At 41.3% G+C, this 16,758-nt stretch overlaps 1 protein-coding gene across 1 annotated transcript in view; it reads left to right on the top strand.

Annotated features, from left to right (window-relative positions):
* B3GNT2 (UDP-GlcNAc:betaGal beta-1,3-N-acetylglucosaminyltransferase 2) overlaps positions 1 to 16,545 on the top strand; it is a 69,269-nt gene extending 52,724 nt beyond the window's left edge. The window contains exons 2-3 of the transcript XR_014710985.1: positions 11,051 to 11,149; positions 14,207 to 16,545. The gene's annotated coding sequence lies outside the window, so the exon portion shown is untranslated. The remainder of the gene's footprint in view (positions 1 to 11,050; positions 11,150 to 14,206) is intronic.
* Positions 16,546 to 16,758: the final 213 nt, after the last annotated feature.

Raw genomic sequence — 16,758 nt, 5'->3', positions numbered from 1 at the left:
ATCAGCACAGGTAACCATGAAGTCCCAGAATCGAAGAAGAGCTCCAGCATGGACTGAACGGGAGGTACTGGATCTGATCGCTGTATGGGGAGATGAATCCGTGCTATCAGAACTACGTTCCAAAAGACAAAATGCCAAAACATTTCAAAAAATCTCAGAGGCCATGAGGGATAGAGACTACAGCAGGGACGCAACACAGCACCGCATGAAACTTAAGGAGCTCAGACAAGCGTACCAGAAAACCAAAGAATCAAACAGACGCTCCGGGACAGAGCCCCAGACATGCTGCTTCTACATTGAGCTGCATGCAATTCTAGGAGGGGCCGCCACCACTACCCCACCCCTGTCTGTGGACTCCGATGAGGGGTACTCTCCCCCATGCCTGAGGATTTTGCGGACGGGAAAGAGGAGGAGGAGGATGAGCTTGAGGAGAGCACACGGCACACCTTTCTCCCCGACAGCCAGGATCTTTTTATGCATTGAAATACTGAAATACCCTCCCAACCTAACCAAGCCGGAGAAGGGACCTCTGGTGAGTGTACCTTCTAAAACTGTTGTTATAAAAGCAAGCATTTTTTAATGATTGATTTGCCCTGAGGACTTGGGATGCATTCGTGGCCAGTACAGCTACTGGAAAAGTCTGTTAACGTGTTTGGGGATGGAGCGGAAATCCTCCAGGGTCATCTCCATGAAGTTCTCCTGGAGGTACTCTAAAAGCCTTTGCAGAAGGTTTCTGGGGAGAGCAGCCTTATTCCTCCCTCCATGATAGGACACTTTACCACGCCATTCTAGTAGCAAGTAATCTGGTATCATTGCATGACAAAGCCTGGCAGAGTATGGTCCTGGTGTTTGCTGGCATTCAAGCAACATCCGTTCTTTATCTCTCTGTGTTATCCTCAGGAGAGTGATATCATTCATGGTAACCTGGTTGAAATACGGGAATTTAATAAAGGGGACATTCAGAGGTGGCTGTTCCTACTAGGCTGTTTGTCTGTGGCTGAAAGGAAATCCTACCCGCAGTTAGCCAAGCGGGGTGGGAGCCCATTGGCGCTGAGCTGTTCGTGTTTGGCTAGCAGTGATCTTCCCTGATACCAGCCATGCGATGGGGGGAGGGGTAAAGCGATCATCCCAGAGAATTGGAGTGGGGGGGGGTTAGTTTGGTTTCTGCTGCTGCACGTTAACACTAAAACCGCAGCACTAAATGGCCAACTCAACAGGCTTTGCTTGGTATGAGAAAGGAGGGTGCTGCTGTTATGAAGGTTGCAGAAGCCTAAAGCGGAATTCTGTTGCCCGTGTGAGATCTCTAACACCAAAGCCACTTGCACTTAATATAAGATGCAAAATGCAACCTTGTACCGAAGTCACATGTGCTATGTAATGTGAATAGTGTTCACTGTGAAAGACTATAGCCATTGTTCTGTAAAATGTATCTTTTTTAAATACTTCACTCCCTTTTTTTCCTCCTGCACCTGCAAATGTTTCAAGCCTCCCTCCTCCATTCCAAAGACTAACTCAGATAAGGCAGCGAAAAAAACACACGCGTGATGAAATGTTCTCTGAGCTCATGCAGTCGTCCGGCATGGACAGAGCTCAGCAGAATGTGTGCAGGGACACAGTAGCACAGTACAGGAAAGCGGCCAATGAACGTGAGGACAGGAGGGACGATCGAGATGAGAAGTGGTGTCAGGAAGATCAAAGGAGGCAGTATGCAGTGCTGGGGCTACTGCGGGATCAAACGGACATGCTCCAGCGTCTGTTGGAGGTTCAGGAACGGCAGCAGGATCAGAGACTGCCACTGCAGCCCCTGTTTCACCGCCCTCCTTCCTCCCCAAGTTCCATAGCCTCCTCACCCAGACGCCCAAGAACACAGGGGCAGGAGGCTCCGGGCAACAGAAGGCTGTCATTCAACAAGTTTTGAAGTGGCCTTTTCCTTCCCTCCTACCCTCCTCCCCCACCCCACCCGGGCTACCTTGTAAGTTATCTCCCTATTTTTAGAATCAATTAATAAAGAATACATGGTTTTTAAACGATAGTGACTTTATTTCTTTTGCAAGCAAGCTGTGATCGAAGCGGGGAGGACGGGTTGCTTACAGGGAATTAGTCAACCAAGGGGGTGGGTTTTCATCAAGGAGAAACCAAGAGAAGCATCACACGGTACCCTGGCCAGTCATGAAACTGGTTTTCAAAGCTTCTTTGATGCGCAGCGCTTCCTGCTGTGCTCTTCTAATCGACCTGGTGTCTGGCTCCGTGTATTCAGCAGCCAGGCGATTTGCCTCAACCTCCCACCCCGCCATAAATGTCTCCACCTTACTCTCACAGAGACTGTGGAGCACACAGCAAGCAGCAATAACAATGGGAATATTGGTTTCGCTGAGGTCTGAGCGAGTCAGTAAACTGCGCCAGCGCGCCTTTAAACGTCCAAATGCACATTCTACCACCATCCTGCACTTGCTCAGCCTGTAGTTGAACAGCTCCTTACTACTGTCCAGGGTGCATGTGTACAGCTTCATGAGCCAGGGCATGAAGGGGTAGGCTGGGTCCCCAAGGATAACTATAGGCATTTCAACAGCCCCAACAGTTACTTTCTGGTCTGGGAAGTAAATCCCCTCCTGCAGCTGGTTAAACATGAACACAAGCGTCATGAATCTTTCCCGGCCATCCCACGTTGATGTTGGTGAAACGTCCCTTGTGATCCACCAGGGCTTGCAGCACCACTGAATAGTGCCCCTTGTGGTTTATGTACTGGCTGCCCTGGTGGTCCGTTTCCAAGATAGGGATATGGGTTCCGTCTATGGCCCCATCACAGTTAGGGAATCCCATTGTAGCAAAGCCATCTATTATGACCTGCACATTTCCCAGAGTCACTACCTTTGATAGCAGCAGCTCAATGATTGCGTGGGCTACTTGCATCACAGCAGCCCCAACAGTAGATTTGCCCACTCCAAATTGATTACCGACTGCCCGGTAGCTGTCTGGCGTTGCAAACTTCCATAGGGCTATCGCCACTCACTTCTCAACTGTGAGGACTGCTCTCATCTTGGTATTCTTGCGCTTCAGGGCAGGGAAAGGCAAGTCACAAAGTTCCAGGAAAGTGCCCTTACGCATGCGAAAGTTTAGGAGCCACTGGGAATCATCCCAAACCTGCAACACTATGCGGTCCCACCAGTCTGTGCTTGTTTCCCAGGCCCAGAATTGGTGTTCCACGGCATGAGCCTGCCCCATTAACACCACGATCTCCAAATTGCCAGGGACCACGGTTTTAGAGAAATCTGTGTCCATGTCCTCATCACTCGTCACCGCACTGCCGTCACCTCCTCGCCTGGTTTTTCAGGTTCTGGTTCTGCATAAACTGCATGATGATACGCAAGGTGTTTACAATGGTCATAACTGCTGCGGTGAGCTGAACGGGCTCCATGCTTGCTGTGCTATGGCGTCTGCTCAGGCAATCCAGGGAAAAGGGCGTGAAATGATAGTCTGCCGTTGCTTTCACAGAGGGAGGGTTGACTGATGACATTTCCCCTTACCATCTGCAACAAATTTTTGGCCCCATGAGGCATTGGGAGCTCAGCCCAGAATTCCAGTGGGCAGCGGGGATTGCGGGAACTGTGGGATAGCTACCCACAGTGCACCGCTCGGAATGTCGACGCTTGCCACGGTACTGTGGATACACTACGCCAAATTAGTGTGGACGCACGCACTCGACTTTATACAATCTGTTCCCAGAAATCGACTTCTATAAAATCGGAGTAATCTCGTAGTGTAGACAAGGCCTAACAAATTTATTTGGGCACAAGCTTTTGTGGGCTAAAACCCAGTGGGTTTTACAAAAGCTTATGCCCATATAATTTTGTTAGTCTCTAAGGTGCCACAAGTACTCCTCGTTCTTTTTAAATCCTTTTGGTTAATCTCAATGTGTGATTTCAAAGCTGAAATCTAATTACACCTTTATAGTATATTTGCCTTGGCTAAGACATGTCTAAATAAGTTTTGAACCCTATTACTAATGAATTCAATCTAAAGTCTAGCAGGATGAGAGTGCACTTCCTATGCCAAACTTCTCATCCACTCTGATTTGGCAGAGTTTTTCCTCTCTTTGCACCTTGTGTAATCTTTTATACTGGCGCAAGATAAGAATCTGGCCTTAAACTTATGTCTCAAAAGATACCTACCTCAGCAATTTTGGGGTCTGTGAACTAGGGCTGTTGATTAATCGCAGTTAACTCACGCGATTAACTCAAAAAAGTTAATCACAATTTAAAAAATTAGTTGTGATTAATCGCAGTTTTAATTGCACAGTTAAACAGTAGAATACCAATTGTGATGTATTACATATTTTTGGATATTTTTCTACATTTTCAAATATATTGAGTTCAATTATAACACAGAATACAAAGTATACAGTGCTCACTTTATTATTATTTTTATTACAAATATTTGCACTCTAAAAATGATAAACAAAAGAAATAGTATTTTTCAATTCACCTCATATAAGTACTGTAGTATAATTCCTCTATTGTGAAAGTGCAACATAAAAATGTAGATTTTATTTGTTACATAACTGCATTAAAAAACAAAACAATGTTAAACTTCAGAGCCTACAAGTCTACTCGGTCCTAATTCTTGTTCAGCCCTCACTAAGAGAAACAAGTTTGTTTACATTTACGGAAGATGATGCTGTCCACTTCTTATTTACAATGTCACCTGAAAGTGAGAACAGTCATTCACGTGCCACTTTTGTAGATGGCATTGTAAGGTATTTACATGGCAGATATGCAAAACATTCATATGCCTCTTCCATTCCAGAGGACATGCTTGCATGCTGATGACGCTCGTTCAAAAAATAATGCATTAATTAAATTTATGAGAGAACTCCTTGGGGGAGAATTGTATGTTTCCTGCTGTTTTACCTGCATTCTGCCATATATTTCATGTCATAGCAGTCTCAGATGATGACCCAGCACATATTCATTTTAAGAACACTTTCACTGCAGATTTGACAAAATGCAAAGAAGGTACCAATGTGAAATTTCTAAAGATAACTACAGCACTAGACCCAAGGTTTAAGAATCTGAAGTGCCTTCCAAAATATGAGAGAGACAAAGTGTGGTGCATGCTTTCAGAAGTCTTAAAAGTGCAACATTGTGATGCAGAAACTACAGAACCCAAACCACCAAAAAGGAAAATCAGCCTTCTGCTGGTTGCATCTGACTCAGATGGTGAAAATGAATATGGGTCAGTCTGCACTGCTTTGGATTGTTATCTAGCAGAACCTGTCATCAGCATGGATGCATGTCCTTTGGAATAGTGGTTGAAGCACAAAGTGATATATGAATCTTTATTTGGCATGTAAATATCTTGATGGCCCTGTTCTCACTTTCAGATGCTATTGTAAGCATTATCTCCTGCAAATGTAAACAAACTTGCTTGTCTGAGCAATGGCTGTAAAGAAGTAGGACTGAGTGGACTTGTAGGCTCTAAAGTTTTACATTGTTTTATTTTTGAATGTAGTTATTTTTTGTACAGAATTCTACATTTGTAAGTTCAACTTTCATGATAGAGTTTGCACTACAGTACTTGTATTAGGTGAATTGAAAAATATTATTTTGTTTTTTACAATGCAAATATTTGTAATAAAAATAAAGTGAGCACTGTACACTTTGTATGCTGTGTTGTAATTGAAATCAAAATGTTTGAAAATGTAGAAAACATCCAAAATATTTAAATAAATGTTTTTTATTATTAACAGTGCGATTAATCGTAATTAATTTTTAATTGTGCTATTAATCACAATTAATTGTTTTAATCACTTGACAGCCCTACTGTGAATCTTTATGTGGGTCTGGAAGAAACCCACATGATTCTAGTATTTTATACCTTTAGACCTCCTGGAAGCATTTGGTGTGACCAACATATCCCCAGTGATCAATTCCTTTTACTAATCTGCCAAGGAACTCCCCACAGATTGTAGCCTGCTGATCATCTCAGCATCATCTTTGGTTCTTCCAAAATTTCCTTTCCTAGAAGTCTCCATTGTGGCTCTGAATAAAAAAAAAAAAGATTTTTTTCACCAAGAAATCACATCCTAACAAAATTTGAAGCCCTTGGTCTTCTCCACATGAATAGGGCTTCATTTCCCCTGTTCCCACACTCATTAGGGTAGCTGTAAGTAGCCTGCTTGTGTTGTAGTCATACTCAGGGACTTTAGACTCCAAACCATTATATATCATTCTGGATACCCTGTGGTATTGAGGCATTTGGCAGCTTTACCTCTTTTTTTCAGAGAATCATGGAGTCCCAAAATTTTCTGATGCAACTATGTTTCCAAAATGCAGAGGCTTCATGCCTAAAATTCTCTATTCAAGTTGAGAGCAATCTTGCTGCCAAACTTTGGTTTCAGAGCCGCAGCGTTGCTATAGTGGGACCTTGGGAGGTGTTGCACACCTCCAGTCTTAAGTTTGTTGACACATCACTGACCGTGTTGAAACACACACAAATCATCCAATCACCGAGAAAAACAAAAAAAACCTAAATGTATGTTTCAGAGTCTTGTATAGACCTGTATATGCAATAGGCTGCGGAATCACTGTCCTACAAATAAGAATCAGAACGTTTTTTGTTTGGGCCCTGATCCTTTCACATAATAGATTCCTGCTGATATACACAGACTATCCAGTCAAGGGAGCAAAAATGAAGATTTTCTGTGATGTTAGAGCCTTATAAAGGAATTAAACTGTATAATTTAGAACTTCATACAGATAAAATTCCTACCAAACTCACTAGCCTCCTTTCTCCTTCACTTTCTCTCTTAGCTTAACTTGCAACCCTGGATCAGTTCTCCCACTCACTTTCCATCGCTGAATTCCCTATCTGACTACCACTATGTCTCTTTTAGCATTGTTCACCTGCCCTCTCTTCTTCGGCCCATTATCCAGCGCTTCATAAATTCTCATCTGTCAACATCTATACTACCACTTTGCTCTAAGTCCTCTACTCCCGTCGTCTCTTCCCTCTTCTCTGTTATCTGTCATTGACCTTCTCTACCTTCCTTGACTATGGTGACCTGCTCACCTTTTGCAAGGAAAACTTCCAGACTAAGGGGCTGAGTCAGAGTCAGACTCTAGTTTTCCAAACTGTCATCTTCTCTACCACCTATTAATAGACACCTGTATAAGCATTCAAGTGAATGAGATCTTCTAGGTAGAACAGATCCTAATCAAGTTTAAAATGGTACTCATTCTGCCCAAGCAACCTAGAGCCATGAAACCTTCCATGTTTTCAGTAACATGTCCCAGGTTATGAGTAAAGTAATGATTTTAGATGAACATTATATTTCTGATACTAGAAGTTTAGATTGGAAAAAAAGAAATCAACAAATTCTATAATAAAAAACAGTTCCCAGTTCTCATCTTACATTGGCCTAACTCCAAGGGAACTCCATTTCAGTCAGTGAATTTACACTGGTGCAAAACTGGTGAGACACAAATGAGGTCTTGAGCCTTCTTATTCTGCATTTATTGTTAACGGCTAAAGCTGTCATTGTCATTTGTTTCCTACAAACAATACTTCTGTTGGAAACTTTGGAGGCAGGAGTTATTTAAAGGTGTGGTCTGTCAGGGTTGTAATACCTATAGAAACGGTCAGGCTTCTGTAGCTGAGAGCGACATGTTGTATAAGTAAGTTACTTTAACATTTGTTGGAATTAGATTATTTATTTATCGTATGCATGTCTGCCAAGTTTTGTCTGCTTTCCTAGTTTGGAATGTTAATGCTGTGCAGGGGATTGAGCATGTTGAATTCATTTAAACATTTCCCCTTGTGTTGAAGAAATGCTGCATTTCCCTTTTCTACCACCACCACTCCTCCTGTTCTAAAGGAGCCAATCATTCAGCTCAGAACACTCTGTCTTTTGTGGGGAAAGCACATACGATCTGTTATGCTATCAGGCCAGTCAGAGTGCATGGAAGTTTAATAGCTGTAAAACCTGTGACTTCATTTTAAGAAAACAAGATTTTGACTTGAACGGTCAGTTTGAGTTAGAGTTTTATTAGCTTTGCACACAATTTAATTCTTCAGCAAACACACTTGACTTCACTTCTTTCCTGTATTTCTATTAGATTGTTCCTTTCCTTAACAGTTTAGTCGGTCTTTTTCCAGTACACATTAACGTTCTGTCATCCATTGTTGTGATAATGTTTGAGAGGACATGTGACTCATAATTCCATTAAAGTAGGCATGGAGGTGAAGACCAGCTTGTGAACTTCTTGCAGCATTGTTTACTAAAAGTTCACCTTGCAAGCAGAGACGAGGATGAAGAAACTGTCCAGCATTTTAAACTAACATTTTATTGATATTTAAACTATTGTACATATTAAATTACATAGTTCAGAAGTGAAGAGTAAACAAATTTCTTGAGCTCAGGGACTCATCTTTTTTTCCCTTTCTTTTACAAAATTCAGGACCCCTTACAAACACTTGGTAGTTATTAGTATTTGTTATTTTACAACACTCAAGTGTGCTAGGTGCCTCACAGTACTGATGAGAAGACATGTTCCTTACCTGACGGGGCTTACATGGCAATTTCATGCATGAGGCAACAGGATGGGGAGGTAACAAGACAGGTGGAAGAAATGACATAGTCAGCATCAATAAGATTGTGGCTCTTCATTGAAGACTAGTGCACAATGTGATGGAATAAAGATGATTCATTTAAAAAAAAAAATATGTACATAGATGACTTTGCCAAAATGTTACACTTCCCCTTCAGTCTTCCTGGTGCTGATGTGAAGGAGCAGCCTTGGGATTTACACAAGGTTTTTTCTAGCAGTTGCCAGGTGGCAACCTCTGATCATCCAATAAGTTATTGACCGAATTGCTTAGAAGAGAAATCTCTTTGTAAGAGGGCCAATGGCATCCTCCCCATAGAATTTTTAAATACATCTACCTGGTTTTGGCACAATCTAATGTGCTCTAAAGGAAAATCAATTACATTGAAATGAATATAAAATATCACTTTTCAAGAATATCTTAACGTCTAAGGAATGGTTTAGCAATTTCTGGAAATCAAGATTAATTTAATCAGAAGTTGGCAAAACACACATTTGAAATTTTGGTGCACAGAGAGGGCAGTGTGAAACCGTGAAAGTTCTCATAGGCACTACTTAGGTCCAAGACACTAGACTGAGAACCTCTGTTCTATGAAAAGAAATATAAAACCAATGGCAGCTCTAGGTTAACACTGTAGGTGGAGAATTCTAATTTGTCTTTATTCAGCACTGCCAGCCACAAACATTCAAAAATCATAATTGGCATAAAAATAAAAAATTGAGTGCTTTTTATTTGCCTTCCAGTTTTTGAGACTTCAGGGCATGTAGGTTTGATTTTCAAGCTTTTGACCTCAACCATGAGGGCTAGAAATGTGTTTTGTTTTGTTTTTAATGAAAAATGAGATTCTCAGAATGACATGAATCCAGAACCTGGGGCTTTAAGAAAAGCACCAAATATCACAATATTTGCAATAAAAATGGAAGTGAAATTTGGAGAGCTGGCAACATTGCATGTTACTGAAGAGTTTGTATCATTCAGTGTTCTTCCTTGGCTTTTCAAAAAAGGCCTGCTGCTATGCTAAATTGCCCCATGGGGATCTTTCATCTGAAAGAGCTATTCTGTTTAATTCAGAGCTGCAAATGGCACGAAGAATGGGCATGAAGGTACATCTATTTTACTATGACTTTATTCTATTTTTTTGGAGCGTTGCCCCGGGTGCTGTGGTAGATCAGCCCCCAAAGACTCTTAAGAGTACAACTTAAAACTGACAGGAATATCGTCTTTCATTAGACAAGCATTAAGCGGAAAACATGAATGCTTAACTTTTATGAGTAACCTCATAAAAGGCCAGTTTGCAGGATTTAGTGAATGAAGTTGTTTTTCCCGTGCAGGTAGTCCCATTTTAGTTGTACTTTCCAGTAGAGCCCTGGTTAGATGTTGATATAGTAAGCGTGAAAGAAAATGCCTAGCCATTAGAAGAATGGAAAAATCAGAGCTACGTAGCAGTGCCAGGAAAGTCCTGCAATGCAGGTTTTGGGGAGGAAGAGTTTTGGGGAAATTTGAGTTGGTTTGGAACTTTACATTAATCTAAAAATGTTCTTAAACGTTTTTCCAAGCTTCCCTTAAACTAACTTGGAAACTGATTCTTCATTACTTTTTTATGGCAAAATAGGTTCTTTGGACCAAATTTTCAACCCCAGTTCAGTCCCCTTTGCCTTGCTTGAGTGGTATGAATGTGCACAGCTGGCCAGTTGAGAATTCTTCTAGTAGAAGTAGGGGCAACTGTAGTGTATTGAAAACTGTTAAAATTACAAGCTATTATAAATTCTCTGGGGTTTCCTGGTCCTGCTTGCAGGCTAAGGGACACTGAAGGAAGCGTGTGATCTGGGTCCTCAGATTTCAATCCGCAAAAGAGTTGCCTGGAACAAGATGGGTTGAGTTGGACCTCTCTGCCTTTGGTAGCAGATCTCCCTCTCTCTATTTGGATGTTGTGTGTTAGATTTCTGGATTCTGTGAAATAAAGGAATGTTACACTGCAGCCTTTAAGGGGAAGTGTTTGTTCTGTTTCTAACTGTGTGTGCGTGCGTGTGCAAACGCGCCATGAACAGAAGACAGCCCAGTGCTGCCTTAAGCAACTCTCAACTGGGGCATGGTCCCTTAAGGGTTTTCCGGATCATGTCCTAAAGTACTGTAGTAAGTAGTTGGCCTTTCATTGGACATAACACCTCAAATTACTAATATGTTGTGATATCTTACCATGTTAAAGTGAGTAAACTGAGAACTGTGGAAATCAATAGAGTGGTTAGAGTGGTGTAGACTCCACACAAAATGTATACATTGCAGAGATCTAGTTGGTAGGCCCCACACAAACTGTATACACTGGCCTGAGAGTCCGGAGACCTGTATTTCTATTGCTGGTTCTGCCACGGATGTGCTGTGTGACTGTGCGCAAGTCAATTCACCCCTCCAGGCGTCTGTTTAACACACTCTGTCTCGTCTGTTTTAGATTGTAAGCTCTTAAGGGCTGTCTCCCACTCCATATACACACAGCAACTACCATAATAGAACCTTGCCGTCAGCTGCAGACTTTAGGTGCTACCTTAAGGTAAGTAGCGGTTTGAATTTGCTGAAGGTGCAGTGGCATAAATGGTGACCGCATATTGTGGATCTATAGATACTGAACAATTTTAGACAATATTTTCTAGGCAACATCTGCTTTTGTTTAAATGATCTAATACAAAATATGAGCACCTAAGAGTTTTGGAAATAGTAAATATGTAGTTATCTGGCCACAGACTGATATTTTAAGACACTGAAATGTGGGTACTAGCCAAAGAGATCATTTTAAGGTACTGAAAGTGGGAAGTTTGGGTTGTTTTCTAACAGTTACTGGTGTGTGTGTGTATGTTTGGGGGGGAACAACTGTAGAGAATGAAGGGTTGTATGACAGCTTCTCACTGAAGCAGTTGTAAGTGTGTGTGTGTGTGTTTTCACATGGGCTAAACAACTTATTTTCCCCCATGTCATTCTCAGAAATAGTTGAACCAATTTTGCCCAAGTTTTCCTAAAAAAAACTCAGCCAAAAGCAGACATCTGGCACATAAGTCCAAATGGTTAAAATTTGGTAAAGTTATAAGCAACTGGAAACAGGGTCTTGCAATGGGAGTGTCAGGCAACCTTAAGTATTAGCAGAGCTTCTGGCTCTGCATATAGTATATCTTATTATTTTGTGCCAAGAGAGGGCAAGGACACTGCCATGAAGACAAAAATCCAGCATGAGGGAAAAAAAAACCATGAGGATAGAAACTTTTACTGCAGGCACCCCTTTCCTAAAAGGCATGTGGCTGCTCCCAAGCACAAAAACTCTTTATCTTACATTCCATTAAGTCTTCCAGTGGCTACTTAAATACACTAATATAGCTTGACTAACACTCCTTTTGAAAGTCCATCTCACCTTTTACTTGCAAAAATACCTCTTCAAATTTTTCTTACAACATTCCTTTTTAGGTCTGGTCTGTCCAAAATCCTACATTGTATAGCCTTGTCTTTTGTATACGTATGATATATTATATGTTGTCAGTCCAGCTTGTACAATGGGGACTCTTTGTACATATAAAAATCTAAGTTATGTTAAACTCCTTGTAAACAAGACCTCAGATTAAGGATGGTCTTGTGTTTAAGGCACAGGGTTGAGAATCAGAGGATGTGGGTTCTTTTATTGGCTGTATCCCGTACATACTTTTTGACTTTTGGCAAATCACTTAATCTCTGTAACTCAAATCCCTAGCTGAGAAATGGGGATAATATTTCCATTTAAAGGCACTCACTCTTGGGGTATGAGGGGGATGAACATCATAGAAATGCCTTATGAATATATGTACAATTCAATTAACAGCACTAACACTCCACACATGTATGCAGAGTAAGTTAAGAAAAGATTTAATGGACCTAATTCTCAGGAAAACCTGATAGCTGAGTAATATGAATTGGAAATATGTGATTTTTGACTTTGCAGGTTCTGGGCCTTAGCTGGTAAGCAAACACTTAATACAAGCATGTAATTTTACTTAGTGACTAGTCTCGCTGACTTTAATATAAATAAAGTTGTACATGTTCATAAGTGTTTACAGAATCAAATCTTGGAGGCTTTCAGTACGGGATGAAATATATGATAGGTATTTTCCTAAACACTACAATGGGAGGAAGATATGCAGGAAAGGGCTTTAGAATCAAGACCTTAATAAGTGCATAGAATATATTAACGATCCGCATTTTCAAAGTAAGTCATTCAATTTATACCTTTCTTATCAAACGTCACATTACTAAAAAAAGAGGTAAAGAAAAATAATTTACACTGATTTTTCCCAAAATATAATAATGTAAGCTACTGGGCAGTTTCACCAGTCAGACAATAGAAAAGTATCTCCAAGCCTCAGTCTCTTAAAAGCCCTTTCCTCAGGGCTTGCTTATTATCCATCAAACAATCACAAAAACAAAAAGCAAATCTGGGGGAAAACCCTGGGCAACAGCTTCATAAAAGCTTTCCCTGCTTTAACCAGAAAAGAAGATACACCCTACCTCTCTGACTCAGCTTCCCCTTCCTTTTTCATTCTGCCCCAAGTCTCACTGATCATATAGATCTGATATACTACATTTACCGATTGTAATCACAACAAAAATTGAACAAAATCAGTCCCTTTTATGGTAAACCTCCCCAGGCAATAATAACTAGATTAGTATTTCAAGATTAAGCATGTTCATGTAAAACATTAGGGTTGTTAGTGATTTTTATGAGAAAGTGGCTACTCCCTAAGTCTTTTGGGGGGAATGCTGTGGTGGGGTAGAGGGAAGTACTGTGGCCATTGTCTTGCAGGGCTTATCATCTTCTCCCCTAGCCATATCCGTCAGGGCTGGAGTGTGGAGACTTTGTTGCATGGACTCCACAATGGCTGCCAATAGCTGAGTGGATGGAAGTGATAAACATGAAACTTTCACCCGGTGGGAACTGCTTTCCAGCACTCCTAGGGTGCCTATGGAGTCGCTGGAGGGTTGCAGAGTCTTGCTTGCATACAACATGCACAGCCCCTACCTGCCAACTACTGCTGCAAAAGTCCGAGAATCGGTTTGGCGAGGCACATGACTATTAGAGCATGGTTCGGTTGATATATGTTATGAAGAACAAAATAAAGACACTGTTATATGACCAGAGGAGCTGCTCCACATAGCACTAAAACTCGCAGGAAAATTATCTCCTTTAAAAACGATGCCTTTACTGCACTTTAAAAATCGTGGCTTTCCTTTCTTGTACGGAACGGTCAGATGATCCTTAAAGCATGCCCAGACCAGATGACTCTCGCTGCTAAGATATAGGTTATGTCTACAGTACAGACCTTACAGTGGCAGAGCTGTCCCACTCTGAGGTCTCCTGTGTAGCTGCCCTTTGGTGGCAGGAGAGAGCGCTCCTGCCCCCATAATTGAACCACCCCCAGCGAGCGAGGCTATGACTCCTGCCGTCGTAGCGCTGGGCACGGTACCACTTTTGCTGGTGAAACTTCTGTCTGGCAGAGGCGGTTTTTTTCACACCCCGACTGACAAAAGTTTTACCCACAAAAGTGGTAGTGTAGACAAAGCCATAGTTAATAACTGGTGTCTTTCTTTCCAGGGCTGGTTCTTATGCATCGTGAAACTGACAGAGGCAGCAGTGCTCTGGGCTGGGAGTAGCCCCAACAGGAAGACAATGTTATCTGCATGTTCCTCACTTATCCAGACCGCAGAGAGAGCAAAGGCCTAATCACGCTCCCCCTAAAGGCCCATCTGCCACTGCTGTTCGCAAATACCTCCAATGGCTGGAGATGGGGATGCTAGATGGGGAGGGCTCTGAGTTACTACAGAGAGTTTTTTCCCAGGTGTCTGGCTGCTGGGTCTTGCCCACACGCTCAGGGTCTAACTGATCGCCATATTTGGGGTCAGGAAGGAATTTTCTCTCTGGTCAAACTGGCAGAGACTCTAGGGCGGTTGCCTTCTTGTGCAGCATGGGGCATGCATCTCTTGCTGATTTGAACTACAGTAGAATGGGAGGTAGATTCTCTGTAACTTCAAGTCTTTAAATCAAGATTTGGGGATATTAGTAACTCAGCCAGGGGTTATGGGCTATATAGGAGTGGGTGGGCAAGATTCTGTGACCTGTGATATGCAGGAGGTGAGACTAGATAATCATGATGGGCTCTTCTGTCCTTAAAGCCTATGAGTACAGTCAATCGGACTTCAATAATAATAGGGTGGAGTGAGCGATCTGTACTGCACATTACCTTTTGACAGTGCTCCTGATGCTGGAATGCCAGTAAGGACTTTCTGCAGCTGTCCACTGGCCTGCATTTAAATTTGCCATCTGAGCCCTCCACTCTTTTCCCCTTACTCCTGTGTCTGCTTCTCTTGCCCTTGGATCTTGTCTCCTGTCTCCTTACCTGGCCGGCATCTATGCCTTGCCTCCTCTAGTGGGGTGCAAGAAACCGAATGATTGATTATAAGAAGTGGCAGACAATCAAATAGCCTAAATTGCAGCAGGACTGGGATGTGCCTGAATTGGTCCCATTTACTTCTCACATACTTTTCCCTTCAATGAATTTGAAATTTATCACTGATCAGGGCTGCTGCACAGTCTCCATCTCTCAAATGCTATGGATGCTAGATAAACTTGGACAACTGAGGTTTCAGGTAATCAAGACCTGTAACAAAATAAAAGATGGGGGAGAGAAATATGACCTTTTGGGAAAAATGGGGATTGTGATGACAGATTTGGATAATTCAGGTTGTCCTTTCCATCCTAATGATTAAGACGATAGGTCAGAGGTGTCAGACTGTAATGATACAGAAGACATAGATACTCATTTGTCTTCCTCAATTCTCTTACTATTAATTATAACCCACTTGGAGGATTCAAGGGTGGAGTGGAAGTACAGGATGTAAGAATTCCCAGCAGTTTATCAACTGAGTCCACATAATTAAATGTTATACAGGTGCCCCTGGTCTAAAAACTTTGGAAACTGTCCAGTAAAATAGAGGTGAGAACCTGTTTTTTGTTTGTTCTGTTTTACTAATAACATGAAAAAAATGATCTGACCCAACCAAACCAACAATCTTCTTATTTTCTGAGTCAGACTGACTTTTTCAAAGAATATTGCTGTGCTTGGCAGAATTCATTTTTATTTTTTAGAATTTAGATGGATAATATTGATGCTTACTTTTAAGCATTTTAAAATTTTTATTGATTTAACTTTTCACAGTTGAGCAAAATTCTGTGATTTCAGCTTTTTTAAATTTTTATCCATTCAAATGTTCACAGTTATGGGACATTATGGGGAGGCTCAGACAATAATTATGTAATGACAGTGGACATTAAGATTCAAAAAGTTAAAGCTTTCTAACCCTTAAAACACAAATGGTCAACATTACATGTAAAAATATGCAAAGTAAAGATCCTTAAATCATATTCTAAGAAGTTCTCAAGCATCATTTTCGTTACATTGCCTATCTGTAAATTTCAATTATCAGGGACAGAAATATGTTTTTGTTGGTTTGTGTGCATACTGCAAAATGGACATTTACCGACATTGACCAAAGATGTAAGACCACTGCTTACCACACCTATGAAGTTCCTTTACTTGTACATACATGTTTTCCCTTTTGAATTAACAGTGTCCATCATAGTCAATTGTATGGTTTTATTGCCTTATTCATTTTGCATTTTAAAGTGACATTCAATACATTGTCACAAGAGGGGGAAAATCAGATACAGACTAAATATTGACACATGGAAAAACACAGAAATCTGCCATTGCTCTTGTGCAGTAGAAGGCTGGAATAAAATGCCAATATGAGATTTAGTAAAGAAAACAAGAGTTAGAAAGAGACATTTACCCATTGCCTGCCTTCATCTTGGATTTTCCATGTACCCCCTTGCTGTAGTTTTGTACATGTAAATAAAATAAGAAACAAACAAATGTTTTCTATCCCTCTTCCTCAGTGGGAATTTTTCCATCCCTTGACACACACTCCTTTTGATTGAGAGCATCCTGGGCAACTGTTAGCAAGTTGTTATTTAATGCAATTAATTAATTTTAATTGTTATTTAAGGCAACTTTAATTTCATCCCTAAAGTACCTTCTGCTCCCCTTTAGCTCAGCCCTCTGGCTTACTGGTAGAAAGAGGTCTCTG

This window comes from Lepidochelys olivacea, assembly GCF_965140295.1.
Source record: "Lepidochelys olivacea isolate rLepOli2 genome assembly, chromosome: 3".
In the NCBI taxonomy this organism is placed as follows: Eukaryota; Metazoa; Chordata; order Testudines; family Cheloniidae; genus Lepidochelys; species Lepidochelys olivacea.
The sequence above is the reverse complement of the archived record's forward strand: the minus strand, read 5'-3'. Positions and strand labels throughout refer to the sequence as shown.